Here is a 20,203-nt window from a genome sequence, read left to right on the forward strand (position 1 = left end):
AATGGCGATTTAAACCGGAATCTGGGCCCAGGCCTTGGCTCCATCTCTCTCCCATCCACCTGAACACTTGACTATGAATTCCACCTGTCTAATATACAAGTTTGCAGCCGGCCATCTCTTAAATGCAATGTGTGCCACCATTTGTCAATGTTGTTTAATTACCATAAAATGTTCTCAGAAACCACTACAGTAAAGAAAGGTGGACTTAAGGAATTCTGCATTGCATTCTCCTGTAATGTGCAGAATCCCTTCCCTACACCTCCAAATCCAAGTATATGCTTCCTCCATGTTTATGTTTGCACACAGCTTATTAAAGCAGAAGGTATCTGTAGTAATTCCATCTCGGTTGCTTTCCAAGGTTGCAGATTATCCATAATCAGTCTGTGAACGAAAATACTACAATGTGTATGAGAATACTGCAACCATGTCAGTAAACAAAGCATACTGATACCAAGTCATTAAAGGCTGCCGCCACCCCCCAGCGAGGACAGGCCTGGAGCCCAGCCACAGCAGCAACTCACAATGGTGCCCTCTGAGCAGACTCAGAATAAGAAAGGACGGGCTACTGGCCCAAGATAGCTAGGTGCTTGTCTAAAAAATGAATTCAGTGAGTCCTATTATTTGCTTCCTCCCATTCATACAAAATCACTAAATCCTTGAACTTGAGATACCTGGCTTTCTTTAGATAACAGATACAGAAGGCCCCTGAAACATCCCAAAGAGAGATTTTTAACTATAAAGTTTCATTTGGCATTTTAAATAACATGGAATTGTCAAATGAATCATAAAACTTCTAAGGTTATATTGAATGAGAAATATTATTAATATAGGTATTGTAGAAATTATATGAACTCCCTAAAATTCTGGTTTATCTGAAATGTTACCAGTGATAATTATGGGTATAGTGAACAGGTTTCTTTATTGATTATAGTGTAACGGTGTTTAACCATGCTTTTAAATCTTTTGTCATTTATAGACAGTTAATTGTTTTCTTCTGATGGTTTTGCAAAATGCTTTCTCTTCAAGGAGATTTACTGATTTCTAATAAATTTCAAACTACAGCACTGAACTAAACTGGGTAAGACATTTTAAAGTTCTAATGAAAACTCTCATTAAAAGAATTAGTTACATGGGACTGAGTAACCTGGTGAATATGGTTATAATTTTTGATATTGTTTGAAATACTACTGGCTTTTAACCTGTTTCCAAGACATAAAGAATCTCTTCTCCTTAAGCTAGTTATGATTCACAGCAATTTGATTAATTATACCTATGTATACAGACTTGGAACAGTTATCTTTTCTATCTGATCCCTCAAAAGACTAAAAATACTTAGGTCCCCAGTGGCTCTATCAGACAAATTAGAGAGATCATCTCCTAAGAGATATAGGAGTATAAAGGTATTTTAAGGATTTTAAAGAGAAAAGAATTTACCTAAATCTGTAAAGCAAAAATCCATGAAAAGCCTTGACGTGGCTTTCTTGGCCTTAGAAAACCTTATTAACATTCTACCCTGAGACTCCGTATTAAAACTTCCAACACAGTCAATTTAAAAAGCCTATATGATCAAATAATCAGATTTAACTTGTAAAGAAATTAATCTTGATTTGGCTATATTTGAGAAAACTGAGGGTAACTTACGAGAGAAAAAAAAATTTATTTTAGTGGATATTAAATTCTAGTTTTGTTAATTGAGGTTCATATTTACTAAGACACTTCCCAGATCATTCCTTGCTGTTATGTCACATTACTGTACAGTTTAATTGATTTATGAAAAGGATACTCTAGGTTTGTTTCTGAAGCTCAGTAATCTATCCTTGGGTAAAGTTCCAATGCCCCATGACCTGCAGCCAGGGGATTATATATACTGCAACAGGCATGACTTAAAGGACTGTCTCCAACCTGAATGGAAGGACCGTTTTTCAGGTACTCTTAACTAGACCATACAAACCAAAGCTGAAGGAAAGGGAGTCTCGGATTCATTTCCTATCTGAAACATCCCCTGCAGTGCACTGGCCTATAGAGCGCTGCTCACCTTAAAACAATGCCCAAATGGAGAAAAAACTTCCAGACCAGGATGAGAAGAAGACGACATCTGAGCCAGACAGCTGACCCAAGACACCGGACCAGGACTGTATACCAATTACTTTGATTATTTCTCCAATCTTTGATTATGAACTACTCCACTTGTTAAGTTTATGATAAATTACCTATGTCTAGTACTTCTGTGTTACCTTGGTGGGTTTCCCTACTCCAACGCTCTAACTAGATAGCCCTCAGAAACGTTATTCTAAAAAGAAATTATAGTTCCGTTTAGGCCACTGTTGATCTTACAAGGTGGGAGATTTCACTGGGCCAATTAATACCTGCTCTGACCCTGACCATAAATATGAACTTTCTCATAGGATCAAACTCAGAAACACAAGCAAAATTTTAACCCAATAATACAACTTCTCGACTATTAAATTCTTACTCGTGGCTTTATTAACATTACTAGCTGTAGTACTTATATCCTGTCTATTTTATAAAATTGTTGTCTGTTACATTTCCCAATGTGTAACTAGGCCCACAAGATTGATGATGGCTAAACATCTTGAAGAAACAGATAAAATTTATAACCCTGAATAAAATAAATATAATAGTGTGATTCTAGGTATGGAAATGAGCAAAGAAGGTTAAACACTTTCTGGATCATAATAGACTAGTAAGACAGGTGATCCAGAGAACTTTTAGTATCAACAGGGCCTGATAAAAAAAACTAACACCTTCAATGGCAACTCAGAAGATTCTTCACCTGAACTAGAAATGAGCCATCCTAGCACCGTGGGACATAATTGGTCATGAAATGTCTCTCAAAATATTGGTCGAATTTAGGACCAAGGGGGAACACTGTAAATGAAAATACTACATTGTGCATGAAAATACTGCAACCATGACAGTAAACAAAGAATGCTGAATCCAAGTCAAAAGCGGCTGCTGCCAACCCCCAGCGAGTACATGCCTGCAGCCCGGCCTCTCAACCACTCAAAATGGTGCCCTCTGAGCAGACTCAGAGCAAGAAAGGACAGGATACTGGCCCTAGATAGCCAGGTGCTTGCCAAAGGAATGAATTCAATGACCCAAATATTTGCTTCCCACCATACATAGAAAAGCAGTAAATACTTGAACTTGAGATATCTGGTTTTCTTTAGATAACAAGCAATATTTTATTGTTCCAATTACCTGGTCTTTGTTGTAAAGATTCTATATATCCTAGCTCCTCCCCTACCTCTTGGGAGCAGTCCCTCAGAGTGATCTGAGATGCTGTCATCCTGGCTCGAGTCCTCCAGCCAAATAAATCAAAGCCCTTAACATTTAGGCTGAACGTTTATTTCAATGACGTTCCAGAATAGACACAACTCATCAATTCTGTAATGGAACACACTGAATCAGGAACCAAAGAGTGTTTTAGTCCAGAAAATCTCCAGGTTCCTATTTCTTCCTGTCATGATACAATCCCTCCAGAACTCATTACTTTGCTGTCTGCTCCTCTGGCAACCAAACTCAGAGAAGAGTCAACTCAGCAGAGCACCATGCTGGGGAGAACCCCCCGCAGAAGCACTGCAGGCTGCCTGCCCTCCCGCATGCTCTGCTGACCCTTGGTGTCCTCCGTGGAGACCAGGCCAACAGAGCTGTTCCCAACAGCTGCAAAGTCGCACAATTTAAATAAATCATTTTATTTTATATGATATTTTACGTATATACCCATCTCTGAAACAGCTTTGCCAGAAGCCCAAATCTTCAACATTAATCTGCAAAGGCAAATCAGGTCCCCAAGGGAAAACATGTCTTAAGTCGATGCTAAGGCCTCCAAAGTCCTCTCCAAGAATATAAACCAAACTGCCTGCAGGTCTGCAGCTACAGGAGGCTACATGTCTGCTTTTAAAGCAACCCCTTCCTGCCCTCGGGTGCTACAAAGCCCTTTTATGCCCTCCCATCGCAGGGCAAGAGCAGCCGCTACAGAACCTTGCAGGGCAGCACTGACAGGACTGGACAAAGGGGATCAGAGCTAAACTAAGCATTCTGATGACACGAGCTTGTCACTGTGTCACTTCACAGATGTAGATATATATAGAGAGAGGTGGGGTGATATTGCTCAAAGTCACACAGCTAATAAGTGGCAAAGTATATAACTCTGCTCCTCCCTCCTGTGTGAAGCCCAACTGGGACTCCCACAGGGTTCTCTCGTGGCTGCCTGTACAGTCTTTTCCTATCACTCATGACACACCACAGTGTCTGAACTTAGCCTGCTTTTGCAGCATCTTTTCCCTCCAGTTTCTCAGGAACAAGGCTGTTCGGGCCTGTATGAATTCCGGCTTCCCGAAATCTCCGTGCTCAGGCTGGTCTTGCCTGTGCATCTGGCCTGCTGCTCAGAGGCTCTTCCTCCCCTGCAGAAGGACGTTTCTAATCTTCACAGGGACACAACCTCAGGGGAGCTCTCCTCTCGCCCTCAGCACGGCAGGTGTCCCAGACCTCATCCCGAGCAGCCCCATTAGGACGGTGTCTGCCCAGCTCTGCTAGTCAGAACAGCAGCCTCAATGCCAGGGATTATGCCCAGGTCACACTGCAAACCTACTGCCCGCCTCACAGCCCCCAGCCAGCAGGTCACCTGGAAGTCACAGCAAGTGCCCCACCCAATCCAGAAGTCTCTTCTTTCGCCAGCAAAACTGATCACTGGTTTCCAACCTTCGGTCAGTTTCGCACAAAATAGCACCTTCTACAGTGAAGCGGGTGGTTTTTCTTCTGTGCCTCATCCTTACTGGAAACATAAAGGGAAAACAAAAGGCCTTTTCTCAACCCTTTTCTGATGAAAACCTCCCACCCACAATACTCATATGCTCAAGAGCTTTGGATCCACATGATTTTCTTTCCCTTACGCTAAGTGGCTCAAAAAACTGAGGGATTCTTTCTCCTTTGAGGGTATTAGCACTCAGTTTCTCGGCTTTAATCTGTTTTTGTCTCTCTCTTCAGTGACCCTAGCAGTTGCCACCCCTTACTCCCTTCAGCAGCCTCCCTCCCAACATCTAGTCTAGGAAATCAGCTGTGATGAGGGGCCCGGGGGCAGTCACAGAAGATGCAACTAAGGCAGAGAGAGGCTACATAATTTGCCTAAGAAATCACCTTGAACCACCAACAGAGTGTGTCACTTCCCTCTGTTTAACTCTTATGCTAAGCAAGTTAACTTTTTGTAGATTGTGTTTATAAACAGATGAGGGATGAAAATACATACAAGGGCACACATCATCTCTAAGATATTCATTAAATCCACTATTTTGTTTCTATTTATTTTATTTCTATTAAAAAATTAAGAACCCCTGCAGTCAATATAGCAAAATGTTACTGGGTTTTAAATCCAGAATATAGAGGGGTTGTGTCATTACTCATTCTTATATGTATGTTCAGAAGACAAAATGATTTGAAAGTCTCCCTCCCCGCCCCCTACTCACTACTGGCTCTCACCTGAGCTTCCAGACCACACATCTAACAGCCTTTCATTTTACCCACAGCTGAACTCATCAGTTTTCCCCCAGAACTCCCTCTGCAGCTTTCCCTCCTCAGAACACAGCAGGACCATTATTTAACTCATAAATCCACCCAGAAACCTGGGCCTTACTCCATTCTACCTTCACAGAAAGCATTGACCCTTTCCTCTTTATCATCTAAACATGCCTTCAATATGTTCGCTTTTACCCACTGACCGTCCCACCGCTCAAGTGGAAGCCAACAACACTGCCCACCTGGACTCATAAGTCTCCCAAGTGGCCCCACAGCCACTCTCCCCTACTTGAGACAAATGGGATTGTGTCACTCCCACGCTTTTGGACTCTTTTCAGACCCACTGTTCTTAGAAGAAACTTCAATTTCTTCACCTGGTGAAGGTCTTTGCCATGAAACTATCAGCTCAGGAAGACAGGACACGCCCACGTTCCTCGGCCCCACCATCTGGCAGAGCATCAGCTTGTGAGTATTGAGTTCTTAGCAAACTACTTCACTTATCCATACAAATTCATGGTAGATTAGAAAGATTTTAGATATTGAGCTAGACAATTGATTTGGGGATTTTGCACTGGCAACCTGCAAGTATATATTCTAATGATTGTGTCTTCTTAAAACCACACCCAGATTAAAGGAGTATTTGTGGAATGTCTTCGGAGTAAAAGGGACTGTACTTTTACAGATTTTATGTTTTATAATATGAACAACCCGGACAGGGTCACAAATAGAACCGCCTCACAAGTGACAGAAGACAGGTGAGATGCATATAGCAACAGGTAACAAAGATGGTAAGAACAAAGTTGTTTCTCCAACCCCCGAAAAAATTCCTCCAAGAACTGAAAACTCAGAATTTTGAAAGTAAAATACTATCATATAAAGAAAGAAAATAAATAATCCTCTTCATCAGGGTTTCTAGATCTGACTGCAGAGTTATTAGCAGGCTATACTGAATCCTAGCACAGAAAAATCAGATGGACTAGTGGTAAGTTCCAGGAAAATGGCAGTAATTTCTCCACTTGAAAGAGGACACACACTCACTTGTTGAAGGTCATTGTAAACCACATTCTGCAGAAATTCAGAAGATTCAGGCACCGCTTCTAGATGGTGATGACACGGAAGGACGGCTTGGATGCATGCTTCTAACTGAGTCACCGGCATTCTTACACTGCAGGGGGAAATGGAGGCCCTCAGCCAAGAGCAAAGATGTTCCTGTCATGTATCCCAGGCCGTCCCTCGGGGACTAAGTGCCCTGTAGCAGTCCGGCCACAGGCGAGGACCCGCAGCATGGCCCAAGCAAGCAGGAGGGGCACTGTGCTTGAGAAATCCCATCCCCCATGGGGGCAAGAGGGGCTGGTGGGGTAGTGTGAACCTATAAATGCTCATAGAAATACACCTGCATACATTCAAGTGATAAAATTAAAAGTAGCAGGCTATTTAACAAAATTTCAATTATCAGTGTTAATTTTACCATTCCATTCCGCTTGTCCCCTGCACTCTGAGACAGGCTTAGGCTCTCTCACACATGCAGCTCTGATGCAATAGTTGTGAATTTATTTTACTTTGCTGCAAGTGTCTTCGCTCCCAGTGTCACTGTGACTGTCGTCTCTTAACACAGTCAGGTGTCTTCCTGGATCTCTCCCTGTGTTCCTTGCTCCTGCTTCTCAGATCCTGAGATAAAGAACAGGTGAAGGCACATGACTGGAAAAGTCAATGTGGACTTGACCAAATTCCTCAGTGACCCCCTAGGTGAGTGCTGCCCACCCCTTACCTTCGATTCTCAAGGTTCTGCCCAGGGTGACATCCAGACAGGAGAGAGTCCTGGGCCCTATTAAAAGCTGTGTGGCTTGGGTGCAGGGAAAGCTGCAGGAGCTGGTTCCATAGCCGGTCCCATCCACACCTCTGCTCCTCTCTCTCCCGAGGCCCCGCTGCCAAGCCCCCAGGCTCCCTGAGTTTCTGTCCTTCCCTTCTACTCTACTTCAAGCCCTTTTCCTCTTCCTTTATTCCCTGATTATCCCCAGCTGGAGTGATTTTTCTATCATAGAATCTGAAAAAATTTCCTGCAGCTGAAAAAGAGGTGCCAGAGGTCAACGCCCATAAGGTGGTTCCTGAAGAGAGCCCCTGGTTAGGGGGACCCTCACCAACACTCATGGGGCATCAGGCGTGTTGCAGGGTTGGCCACCCCCAACAAGACTTTGCTGTGACCCCAAGGCACGCACAGCATCCCTGCTCACTAAAGTATAGTTGTAGTCCTTTATTAAGAAGCAAAAATAAAAAAATTGCTCATGTTTCTTAGTAAAATTATTTATGAGGGAGAAAAAGAAATTGTAATAGAAAGAACAAATTTCACTCCATGTTAGATGTGTTCGTTTGGCTTTAATCCTGTACCGTGTTTTCTAGGCTCAGACTTACTATCTCTGCACCTTTTGTAAAAGAAAGTTGCCTTTAGCCTGAAATATCCAGGAGGGCCTATTCTCCGGGCTCTGATCTTTAAGAATATTAGCTCTTCTACACTTATGTATAGATGGCAAGTTGTAAAATAGTGAATAACCTTTCTTTTTTTTGGAGGTTATACGGGGGCACCATAATTTGACCCACATGGACAGCTGCAGGAACAAAGGATTTCAAGGACAAACAATTCATACAGCAAGAAGTTTGCAACAACCAGCCACATCCCCGCCCCTTTTTGGTATAAAAGGAGACTGAATTCTGCCTTGGGGAAGAGAGTTCTACTGGATAACAATATGCCATTTTCTGGGGCTGCCAGCTTTTCAAATAAAGTCTCTTTTCCTTACTCCAACATCTCATCTCCCGATTTATTGGCCTGTCATGCAGCAAGCAGAACGAGTTTGGACTTGGTAACAAATTGACTGCCTTAGAGGTAGTATGTCTCCATTGTTTCCTCATTTCCAGTATGTCAGAACCTATCAAATTTATATGCTTTTTAACAACACGAACAAAAAACCTATTATAAGGAATTGATTCCACAGAAATAAAATTATTTCTACTCCTTCAAAACTTTTTTCTTTTCTATTTTATTTTGTTTTGCTTATTGAAAAGAAAATAAATTCAAATCATTTTATTTCACGTATTTTTATAGCTAGATATTGTAAATACTACAAAGATATTTAAATTGCAATAAAAATTGTTCATATATTAGTATAAAGATATATACACAATCAATGCAGATTAGGAAAGGAGTAGATATTTACTAAAAATCCACTGCACATCCAGTCTTTTACAAGCATATCCTGGAATATAAGCTCTATTATCCAGGGGTCCCCCACCCCCATTCTCACTGCCGTGTCCCTTAGTAATCAACTACCAAGGCACCAGCATAGAACCATGCGATCGCTATTTTAGGTATAAATGAGGGAATTAGTTCATTCAATTATAAAACAGAAACCTTAAAATAAATACTGAACTTATTTACAGATGAACAAATTTGGACACAAAAAAGTACAGTTTCTCCCCCAAGACACAAAGATAATAATTTGTAAAGGCAAAATTTGAACTCATCTGCCTGGAATATAAAGCTAAGGTGGAAATCCCCTTTGACTGTGGAGGTACAGCAGCACAGCCTGTCACCCTATCTTTGTTCGTATCTGGCTTTAGACAGCCTGAGACAGCACCCCATTCCTATGGACCTCGAGGGCAAACAATAACAATAAGGATTTTATATTCAGTATTTTCTTAAGTCTCAATTATATAAAGTGTCAGCAGGTCAGCAGAAAACTCTGGGAAATATGAGTGGGTCCAGAGCTTTTCGCGGATAAGAAACTCAATCTATCAGGACAGAGTGACCTTCCCATGAGAGGCCTCATGGACATAAACTAAAGGCAGCTGAGCAATGAAAACTAGCAAGAACATGGAACTCAAGCAAGAAGGATCCCTAACATCCCCTGCCCAGTTGCCTTTTCACCCGCGTGGACAAGATGGCAGAAGGTCCAGGTTCTTGTCCAAGTTACAACATCATGGATTCTCACCTATAAAATGTTACGACTCTATGCTGTCTTAAGTCCTTTCCAACTAAAATATGATGACACTAATATCTCAGCAGAATGTCTATGTCTCCACTTTCTCTCTTCTATTAGGAGACTATATCTATGGCTACAAAGCAGAAATTCAATTAAAAACACCATGCACGAAGCCTGGTGAACGTCTGTGTAAGAGACACTGTTCTCACGCTCAGTGAGTGAAAACTCAGAAAAAGTGGTCCTTCTCCCTCTGCAAGTGGGAGGGAACCTGATTGTGTGTGTGTGTGTGTGCACGCGTGTGTGTGTAAATCAAATACAATGTATTCTGGGATGTGCACAGATTTTTTTATGTTACTATCATTTCATGAGGATGAGCCAACCTTTAAATTAATTTGAATCTAGTTTTCTGAGAGAGTCTCAGGCTCTTTTGGTGGAGGATGGGAAAGGGGAAAGGAAAGGAGGAAAGAAGTAAATGAAGCAAAGCTGTAAGAATACTGCTAGGGAAAGGCAAGACATTAATTTTGTTCCTACTTGCATCACACACAAATTAGGGACTGGCTTTCCCCCATGTCTTGTCAAGCACTGAGTTGCAGAAGAACAGCCGACAGCCCATTTCTCACTGAGATTGTGACTGTACGTGGCATCTTATAGACACTAATTATTTAACCTGATCAAACAATCTAGCAGCAGGATGTAATTCTCCTATTTTGAGAGATAAGAAGACAGGAAGTGAAAGAGGGTATATAGCTTGACAAAAGTCAGAGGACAAGTAAACTAAAGAGGATGAATTCAAACTCAGATCTGAATGCAGAGTCTGATCTTCCCACTCCGAGGGCTGGAAAATCCTTAACACACAGGGTCCCCAGCTCCTCTGCATTGTTCCTGGCACCAAGCATTTCCCATGGTGATATTCTCCAGTTCTCAGACACAGTGCTCTGTGCAGCCAATAACCTCCATTCGACCTTGATCATCTACCTGCCACGCCCACCAGGCTTCACCAGGCAGGAAAGCTGGCTTTCAACTGCATACAAAGCCACCCCTGGTTTATCCTGGACTCTTCAGCGGCTTTTCCAGCGTAAAGGCAGCCATGAAAGTGCTCACAGTTTGTACATGAGCCACACTACCTCTCTCCTTCTGTGTCCCCACCTATACTACTTTGCTATGACCATTTTGAGAATCTTGGAAACAAATTTTTAAAAACAGAAAAGAAAGGATTCTGTAACAAGTACTTAATACTTACAATTTTAAATGAGAAGTTACAAAGTGAGTATTTACAAACCGAATCTGCCTTCCTAGGTGTCAGTTTTAACAGTTAAAAAATACAATAGCAAAAAATTCTCACTTAAAAAATTAACAAAATCATCAACAATAATCTGGAATAAACTCAAAAACAATGCCCATGTTGTACATGGAGAAAGTACAGGACTGTACTGTGGGGTAAAGTAAGAGGTGTGAAAGTAGAGACATCAACCTTTAGTATGGAGGAAAGCAGTTTTGAAAAAATGTACGTTCTCCTAAAGATAACTCAAAATTACTAAAAAATCCCATGACAACACTTCTTTTTTTTTTAACTTGAAAAATTATATTAGAATTCTTCAGGAATAATAAAGTCATAATACTAGCCAAGAAAATTTGGGATCGTAAAGAGACTCAAAAAAATCGCACTGTCAGATATTAAATAAATTTTTACAATATGTAAGATATAGTGCTAGAGTAAGAAAGTAAGATTGACAGAAATAAATCATGAGCTCAAAAAGAGACTCTAGTGTACATAAGTATTCTTTACAGGTGGGATTTCAAGTTAAAAAGCAAAGTATGAATTCAATAATTGTCTTGGGACAATCAGAGAATCCCCTGGAAAAAACAAATTCTATTCCAGTCATAATGACCGCAAGAAAAATTACAGAAAGTGATGTAAATATTAGAAAGTACTAATAACACCGAATATAATTCTTTGCTCATATCAATTCAACTTCTCCTCACTATAACAAGTACCATTATCATCTCCATCTTAGAGATTAAAAAAACCTACAGAAGAAATTTATACCATTATAAGAAAGCATTTCTAAGAATAATATCAAGAATAAAACCCAAAAAGAAGACATTTACTATCTTAAGATTATTTTGGGCCACAACAAAAATGAACCTACTGAACAAAATGAAAGGCAAAAAATGACAAGGGAAAGCTCTCTGATACATCTTGATGAAGACAAGGGGTTAATGTTCATAATATACATAGAGCTGTCACAAAGCAACAAGAAGCTCCCTCACTTAAATGTGTTCAAAGGACAAAAGAGATCATTCACTTTTTAAAAGTCAGATGGCTAATGAGTGAAAAATGCTCAATACCTCACTGGTCATCAAGTGTAAGTTAAAACAATGAAAAAGTACTTTTGCTCATCATATTGGCACATATTTTTAAAAGACATTCTAGCTAGTGTCCATCTTTGAGACAACAAACTGTGAGCGATCTTTTGGAGGACGACATGTCAATGGATATGTAAACTCTGAAAAACGTGTGTACACACAGGCTGAACTCCACTTTTAGGAATCATCTCATTTAGAAAAAAATCAGTTCAAAAAGATGTACTCATCAGAGCATTTACACAGCAGTGTTTACAATGGTGAGAAGAAAAGCTGAAGTGAAATCATATCCAGCGATAGAGAATTGGTTACATAAGTTATTCTACAACTTTCATTCCCCACAGGAGAAGGAATTTCTAGATTCACTTGAAAGGAGCCTGTGATTTATGTAGTTGTCACATCCAAGGACTAAATTTCCAGAAAACTTAACTAAAGAAATACTCATACAAGATCACAGGAATGTTTGTATAAGAAGGATTCCAGTCAAACACCCTTTCTGACAGTGGAAGATGGAGAAAACTTAAGTGTCCACTATCAAGACAATGATGCGGTAAATCACGGCGAGATGTGGGCACTAAAGTTCCGGTGTTTCGGCGTGGTCCAAGGCCTTGTCCACAGTACTCTCCCACGAAAGGTGTCCTTACACAAGAGACCAAACCTGCACATCAGGAAAACCCTCTACTCTATCTGAAAGGACCGGGTGAGTCTAGAGGGGGAAGAAGTCAATGATATATACCTGAGTGAATAAACCGAGCTGCAGAAAACATATAGTACGGCCTTATTTTTCAATAAAGCATATATACACACACATATACATAGATTTCTCATATTCGTGATGTATGTGTATATGTATATGACATAGGCATAAAGGTCATGAAATATATACTCCACATTGTCAGCAGTTTTTACTCTCTGGAAATAAGGGGAAGGGAAGTAGGGGACTTTCAGTACCACCACAGTTCTCTTTTCAGTATTTCAGTTAAGTATACTTGGAGTTTAAAAGTTTATTTAAGTCCAAAGTAAAATGGACAATGCCTCCACAAGACAGAATGCTATACTGGTCATTAAAAATCATGCCAGGGGAGATAGAATATTGTAGAAAAATGTGTAATATGCCGAATGGAAAATGGAGGTCTCCACACAGTAAACAGGCACACAGTGCTCGCTGGTTTTTATGACAGAGGTAATACACACTGATGAAAAGAACAGAAAATAGATTTTAAAGTGTTAATTATTATCTCTGAGTACTGGGACCAAGATAGACACTTTTGACACTTTTTTCAGACTTTTATATTAAATACACACTATTTTTCACCTGAAAAAAGCATTTTTAGATGTCTAGTACCACACATTGGAAAAAACACACGAGTACTTACAGAAACAAATAACTAGGAGACACCGCAGCACCGTCACACAGTGTAGAAAGGGCGATCCTGAATAACACCGCGCAGTTACATAAGGACCCACAAAGTGAGAGCACCCCCTGTAACAGGGCGCCCCCCCTTCTATTTGTCAGTTGTGTCTTCAGGGCTGAGGCAGTTTTGAGCACGGCCAGTGTCAGTGCTGGTGTCTGGATGGATGCCACTGGAGGTGAGGGCACCTGCAAGCCGAGAGGAAGAACAGAAATCATCCTCTGCTTTTTCTGTCTTGTTTCTTTGTTACTTTTAAAGAGAGGCGTAAATAAGATAAACTGGATCTTCCCTACTGAAATTTCAGTAATGAAACCGTTTTTAAAGTGTTCACAACTTATATTCTGCCTATGACTGTCTTTTCAACAAAGCATCATATTTATTAAATGTTAATTAACTCAGTTAATTAACTACTTGTTGAAACCAATTAAAGAACATGAAATGCACTACGTGAAAGCAGCAAGCCTGCAGTGACTAGCTCAGCTGTCTTGACGGCAGTGCAGTCAATCCCCACCATCCCGTGGCCCTGAGCTTCTGATGCTGGTAAGAGAGCACGCTGCTGCCTCAGATGGAAAGAGAAGGTGAAAGCATTTTCTGAAGTCTACAGCACTGAAAAAACATAACTGATAAATCCCAGGCTCCTTTGAGGCTGTCATTTTCCGTTTCTGGCCAACACCCGTCAATGAGCAGAACCACCCCATTCCCGAGTCATGGAACTCACGTGGACAGCAGTTTTGGAGAATTTTCCAGGTATAGAATGTAAACCAACTATACATAAAACTCTGAAAAAGAAAAGATGCAATACTCTGATTTTGGAAGACACTAAAATATTCTCCTAAGCCTTAGTATTTGGAAAGGCTGGGCTTCTACTAAGCCACTTATTTATTTCACAGCCAATGAGCATCTTCCACAAACCCTGTTTCCCTGTGTCTGCTGGGAGCTTCAGGCACATTGATGCTGTCTATCTTATTAGTCACAAGGCAGAGGCGTGTGTCTCATGCCTGCAACTCTCACACAGGCTCAACTCCTAGCCTCACTGTATGAACTTGGCCCCATTTTCTCACCTGTTTATTTGGTATCTGTTCTTCTGTAAGCTGCCTGAAATGCTTCTTGGAACAAGTCAGAAGAATGAGTGGGTAGAGCAATGGACAGATGGACAGGTGAGAGATGGGCAGACAAACAGAGAGTCTCCAAGAGAAGGGGAGCAATCAAAATTACCTATGCAAAACCCTCTTCTAGTCAGGGAAGGAAACCACCACGGAGAAGTGTGAAGAGGCAGGTAGCTTAGGACTGTTTCCTGGATTCCATGAATAGTCACACCAAGAGATGAGAGGGTAGAACTATAAATAATAAAAGAAAAAAAGCATGCATGTTTGAAAAATATATCTACATTATGTACTTTCTAAAGAATAGAGTCAAATCAGCAAGACCCAACAACACAATCCTTGGGTATTTACAGAAGTGAGAATCCCATCTCCAATCCGCAAGGCATCCCTTCGGAGCACTGAGCGTCTACACGGTACGGTCATAAAGCCGTCACCGCAAAAGCTATGCTATCCTGCACTTACGAGGAAAGAGCAGCTGAGCTCGGTCTGCCTACACGCGTCTTTTACAGCCCTCAGCACCTCTACGGGGGAGGGACGCCTAGCGAGCCCCATCTCTGCAGGACAGAAAACAAGTCCAGGAGAGGCTAAGCCGACCCACCAATTCTCCATCTCACAGGACTTGTCACTCCAGAGCAGGACTCGAACTCGGAACCACGTTTGTAACCACAGTACTACCGTATTTTATGTGCTTTTTTTGTGTATAATAAATTTGTTTCTGGCATGAAAGGGTATTTAATAAATGATCGGTTGTCTTGTCTATCTCATTAGCTCACAATCTTTATATTTTTGAATTGTACTCTTCCCCTGGAGAAAGGAATGGAAAGAGCGGGGGTCAGAATGAGGTGGGGCTCCATTCTTTATCTGTTGCCTCATCTCATCCAAGTCCCCAAACAGGGAGAAAGAGCAAATGTTCTCTTCATCATTTAAAGAGAGGGCTCCAGTGATGGTGACTTACTCAACTCCAAAACCAAGTCTGGAGGAAAGGCACATGTAGCAACGAGAGCAGTATCACCTGTAGGAAGGCGAAAAGAGCTCAGGGGATGGCTCAATGGGTCAGCCTGATTTAATTTCAATCGATAATACAATAACATACTCTAAAAATATTAGCATACAATGGATTTGCTCTTTCTTGACATCTAGCAAGTTTCCACATCTCACATGTAACATTATCACGAACTAGTGAAAGGAAGAGTCCACAGACAAGGAAAATCAATGCCACAGGCAGGCTGAAACACAGGCTGGAGGAAAGGAAGAGAAAGGACATAGTTAAGGAGAGGGGAAATTCTGGGAAAAAGACATCAACACAAGGACTCTCAAGCATCATCCAGCAATCATATAATCATTCTTTCAAGAGAGAGTTACTTAGGTCCTATTTTGTGCAACATTGTACAGTGGGCGAAGCAAGAGCACAGCGTCCATGGTGGCAGCAAGTTGCGGAGCTCCAATACACTTCTGATCCCGGTACCTTGCACACTTGTCCTCAGTATAAAGGCAAAAAATATAGTAAAATAATCCAATGTAAACTCTATGCAATGCTGAAAAAAAATTAAAGAAGACCTAAATACCTGGACAGACACACCAAGCACATTCCTGGATCAAATGACAACATTCCTGGGATGGCAGTGCTCCCCAGAGCGATCCATATATTAAACGTGGACTCAATCACAATCCCAGCAGGTTCCTCTGCAGAAACTGACTATCTGCTGCTACAATTCATATGGGAATTCGAGCATCTCAGTAACCAAACCGTACTTGAATTAGAAGAACAATTTGAGAGGACTTGTAATTCTCAATTTCAAACCTTACAACTGTATCTCCAGGTGAGATTAGAGGCCATTTTTAAGTTATAATTGTGTTTATCCTTATTTTCTAAATTCTGTACAATGAATATACCTGTTAGAATAAGAAATATAAAAAGTAAGGTATTTTTTAAAACATGCAAACTGATTCATTCATTGGGAAAAAATATTTTGACTATAAAGAAGAAAACAAATATCAAGTGAAAAAGGACTATTTAAAAACAACAGTGCATTTACATTTTTCGTAAATTGGAAACTGAAAAGCACAAACACATCAAGTTTCTAGGGAGAGTGTTGCAACATATTAATTGTTATTTCCAAAATTCTTATTGAACAATGAAAACTCAAGAAAGGGAAAATCTTGATTGACAGCCAACTGCAAACACATGGAGAGCAAAGGCCTAGAAATCACAGTTCCTTTAACTCTGCTACTAACTCAATAGGAGAGGAAATTCCTCACAGAGGGGACAGTGTAATCCCATGCATAAGACAGGATACACAGTACAAACTGCACTAGAATTGGGAGTGGTTTCCTTAGAAGAATTCTAAAGTTACAACATTGCTGAAAAACTATAAAAACACTGACAGACAGATTAAAACACACAGTCATATATATTATATAGAAACATATGAAGTCTGCTCCCATGTTGCATAGAAATACAAACATATTTGTTCATTTATGGGCACTGATTACTTTATCCCAGGTAGAATATTTCAACTAAAATAGATAATCAATAATACACTCCTCTTGTCAAAGCTAGTTGATAAGTTACTCTGCTATGTAAGCATAATGTGTCTAAGATAGATTTAAAATTAGTGAAAAAGATTTTTGTATGGTTTCTTGAACCCTTCTCAAAACACCAAGCTTAATTTTAAAATAAATCTAAGCAGTATTTCTATATGATCTTTCCCTCGTGAAATGATCAACAGAGTCTGTTGTCAAAATTCTTTCCTTACAATGATTCACGAGCACCGTATACTCACAAAACTGCTGGACAGCAAGGCACTATCCAGACACTGTGACAAAACAAATGAAACACAAGGAAGACAGTGACCCTATTCTGCAGGGCTTATAATCTGTTCCAACACCGGGTTTTTATTTGATTGGTTTGATTGGTTAGAAAAATAAAATCACTCAAGTACATTCTTCTTTGAGCATTATGTAAATCATGACTCTCTTTTTAGTGTCATGAGCAGGAAAGACTTGAGCGTGAATTGATTAGATCAACTAGGCACAATCATCACTGGAGCCTGAGTAATAAATAAGTACATGAGACCTAAAATAAACCTACACAGATCTCTGCAAGGAAAATGAAGAGGTGAGTTCCCCAATGAGAAAACAAACAATCAAGAAATCAAAAAAGGAAAACTTTTTCATTAACGATTCCAGGCAGTAGTGGAGCATGGTGGTGAAGATCACAAATGCTGGGGACAAACATGAGGGTCTGAAATCCCACAGCACTGGGTAGCTGTGACACTGATATTTCAGTGAAATTTTCTGCACCTCAGTCTCCTATCCATAGACTGTGGACAACCACAGCACCCATCTCCTAGAACGGTCTTAAGAATTAAGTTATTTTTTATATAAAAGTTTAAATAAAATACCTCAGATTTTAAATATTACCCCAAAAGCTCAAGGAACAAAGAAAACAGTGATAAATTGGAGTTCATCAAATGTTAAAAATTTGCTTCAAAGGACACCATCTAGAAAGTGAAAAAACAACAGAGAGGAGAAAATTTCTTCAAATTATTTATCTGATTAAGTATTTGTATCTTCAAATAAAAGAAAAAACTCCTACAACTCAACAAGATAAAGAGAACTCAATTAAAATGTGAATAAAGTATCTGAAAATGTATTTTTCAAAGAAAATATACAAATGGCCAATAAGCACAATCAAACGATGTTCAATATCATTAGCTGTAAAAGAAATCAAGTCAAAACCACTAGGAGAAACCGCTTCACACTCACTACAATAGGTTATAATAAAAAAAATGTTTAACAAGCATTAATGAAGACACAGTGGAAGCGGAGCACGCAGCCCTTGCTGGTGAGGATGTAACACAGCGTGGCCACTTTAGAAAACAGCCTGGCAGGTCCTCAGAGAGTTGAACATTTGGTTTATGAATAACCCAGCATTTCTGCTCTCTGGTCACACAAGTAAGAGAACTGAAAACAAATGTCCACATAAAAACTCCTACAGGAGTATTCACGGCGCCATTACTCTTCACACCCAAAAAGCAGAAACAACACAAATGACTATCACCTGATGAATGGGTAAACAGTGGGGCCCGGATATACAGTAGAATATAATTCAGCAATAGCAAAGCATAGAGTACTGACCCAGGCCACAACCTGGAAAAACATTGAAAAAGTTACTCAGTGTGAAAGAAGTCAGTCACAATAGACAGTTCCATTTACATGAAATAACTTGTTTTACATGAAATGTCCAGCACAGGCAAATCCACAGAGAGAGAACAGTGGCTGCCTGGGGCTGGGGGAGGATGAGGAAGATGGGAATGACTGCTTGTGCATACAGGGCTTCCTGTTGGGGGATGAAAATATTCTAAGATTGACTGCGATGCACAATTCTGGGCATTGAGTAAAAACCGCTGTACATTTTAATGGGTGAATTGTATTAAAACTGTTAAGGACAAAAGCACCTAGGGCCAGAACCTTCAAATAGTAAATGCAAATTGCTAACTTTTATTACAGGAAGAAGAAACTGCCCTCAGCATGAAAGCAGGAGATCGGCAAATGTGGGTTAACAGAATTGGACAAGAGCATTTCACTTGAAAGAGTTGCTGAGTGTACACGAAATATTCAGAAATAGGAAAATCAGCTTGACATCACGAAGAAGCATTCTGCTTCAAATGCAGATCAAGGATTCGGCAAGCCCAGCTGCTAGAAATAACCAGAGAAGAAACCTGGTTCTTAAAACAAGCACCAGAGCCAACAAGGAAATGGTGGTGAGGAAAGAAGGCAGCCAAAAATCTGGAACAGTTTGCTACAAATAATTTCTCCACTGAAAATTCAAAAATAAAATGAAAGTGATGCAATGCTGAGCTGGCCTCACGTTAAAGGGCTTCCTCTGCTGCTCGACAGTTCTGTAACCCCGAATGAGAGACTCAGGAGAATCAGCATGGCTTCTGGCAGTCCCCAAGTGACTGCCCACCAGCACGCTTACCACCATCACATCTGCCAGGGTTGTATTGCAGAGAAGAGACCAACTTCTAAAAGGCACAGTAAATGTTTACCAGGGAAGAAAAGGCTGCTGTCAGTCCTGGGACAGAGGCCCTGTGAGCAGAGGCCAGAAGGCTGCAGGTGAACTGGAGTAGACCTGGGGCAGGAAGGGACCATGGAAGAGCAGATCTCAATTTTCTACTCTCTCTCCCTCGGGTAGGAGAGATAAAGCCTGCATCTTTCTCACCTGGAACTGTGGGTTCTGGCTGGCAGAAGTCTTATGTACAGGGAATGAATACTCAAGACTCTGTGGAAAAAGTCAAGAAGGCGAGAGGGCGTAGGGACCCAACTCCACGAGCCTCTCAAATGCTCCCATATTTATTGTGTATAATCAAAGAAAACGTCATTAACAGTTGTGTGATAGTAAGCAGGAACTTGGGGAAAGAAGGATGAGACAGAGATTGTAAAATCCACCATGAGTACAAAGGCTTAGTGTATCTTTAGGAAAGTCATGGGGTGAGGGGAATAAGATACATTCTTTAGACATGTGAATTACAAAGCAGACCACCAGACCAGCTAGGTCCTTGTTTGGGGGATAATAGAGTATCTAACTGCACACAAGCCCAGCCTTTATAGCTGAGGGCCTGGGTCATTGCTTTGCGATGAGCAGAGTGCTATCTAAAACCTCATCTATGCAAGCAAAGCATTATCTCTGCTTTTTAAGGCAAGGAGACAGGAGTGAGTATGCACAGGCCCCTGCTTGCACAGCAGTTACTAAGCATATGTTTTCTTCTTAAATTTGACAGGCGGCTGGGGTCTGTTAAAATTTGTTAAC

The 20,203-nt window shown here is 40.7% G+C and overlaps 1 protein-coding gene across 1 annotated transcript in view; it reads right to left on the reverse strand.

Annotated features, from left to right (window-relative positions):
- LOC140687383 (trafficking protein particle complex subunit 9-like) overlaps window positions 1–14,514 on the reverse strand; it is a 136,848-nt gene extending 122,334 nt beyond the window's left edge. Inside the window, exons 1-3 of the mRNA XM_072943819.1 lie at window positions 14,501–14,514; window positions 14,004–14,064; window positions 13,250–13,473 (exon numbers count right to left, since the gene is read on the reverse strand). The gene's annotated coding sequence lies outside the window, so the exon portion shown is untranslated. The remainder of the gene's footprint in view (window positions 1–13,249; window positions 13,474–14,003; window positions 14,065–14,500) is intronic.
- Between the last annotated feature and the right edge of the window lie 5,689 nt (window positions 14,515–20,203).

This window comes from Vicugna pacos, chromosome 19 (assembly GCF_048564905.1).
Source record: "Vicugna pacos chromosome 19, VicPac4, whole genome shotgun sequence".
In the NCBI taxonomy this organism is placed as follows: domain Eukaryota; kingdom Metazoa; phylum Chordata; class Mammalia; order Artiodactyla; family Camelidae; genus Vicugna; species Vicugna pacos.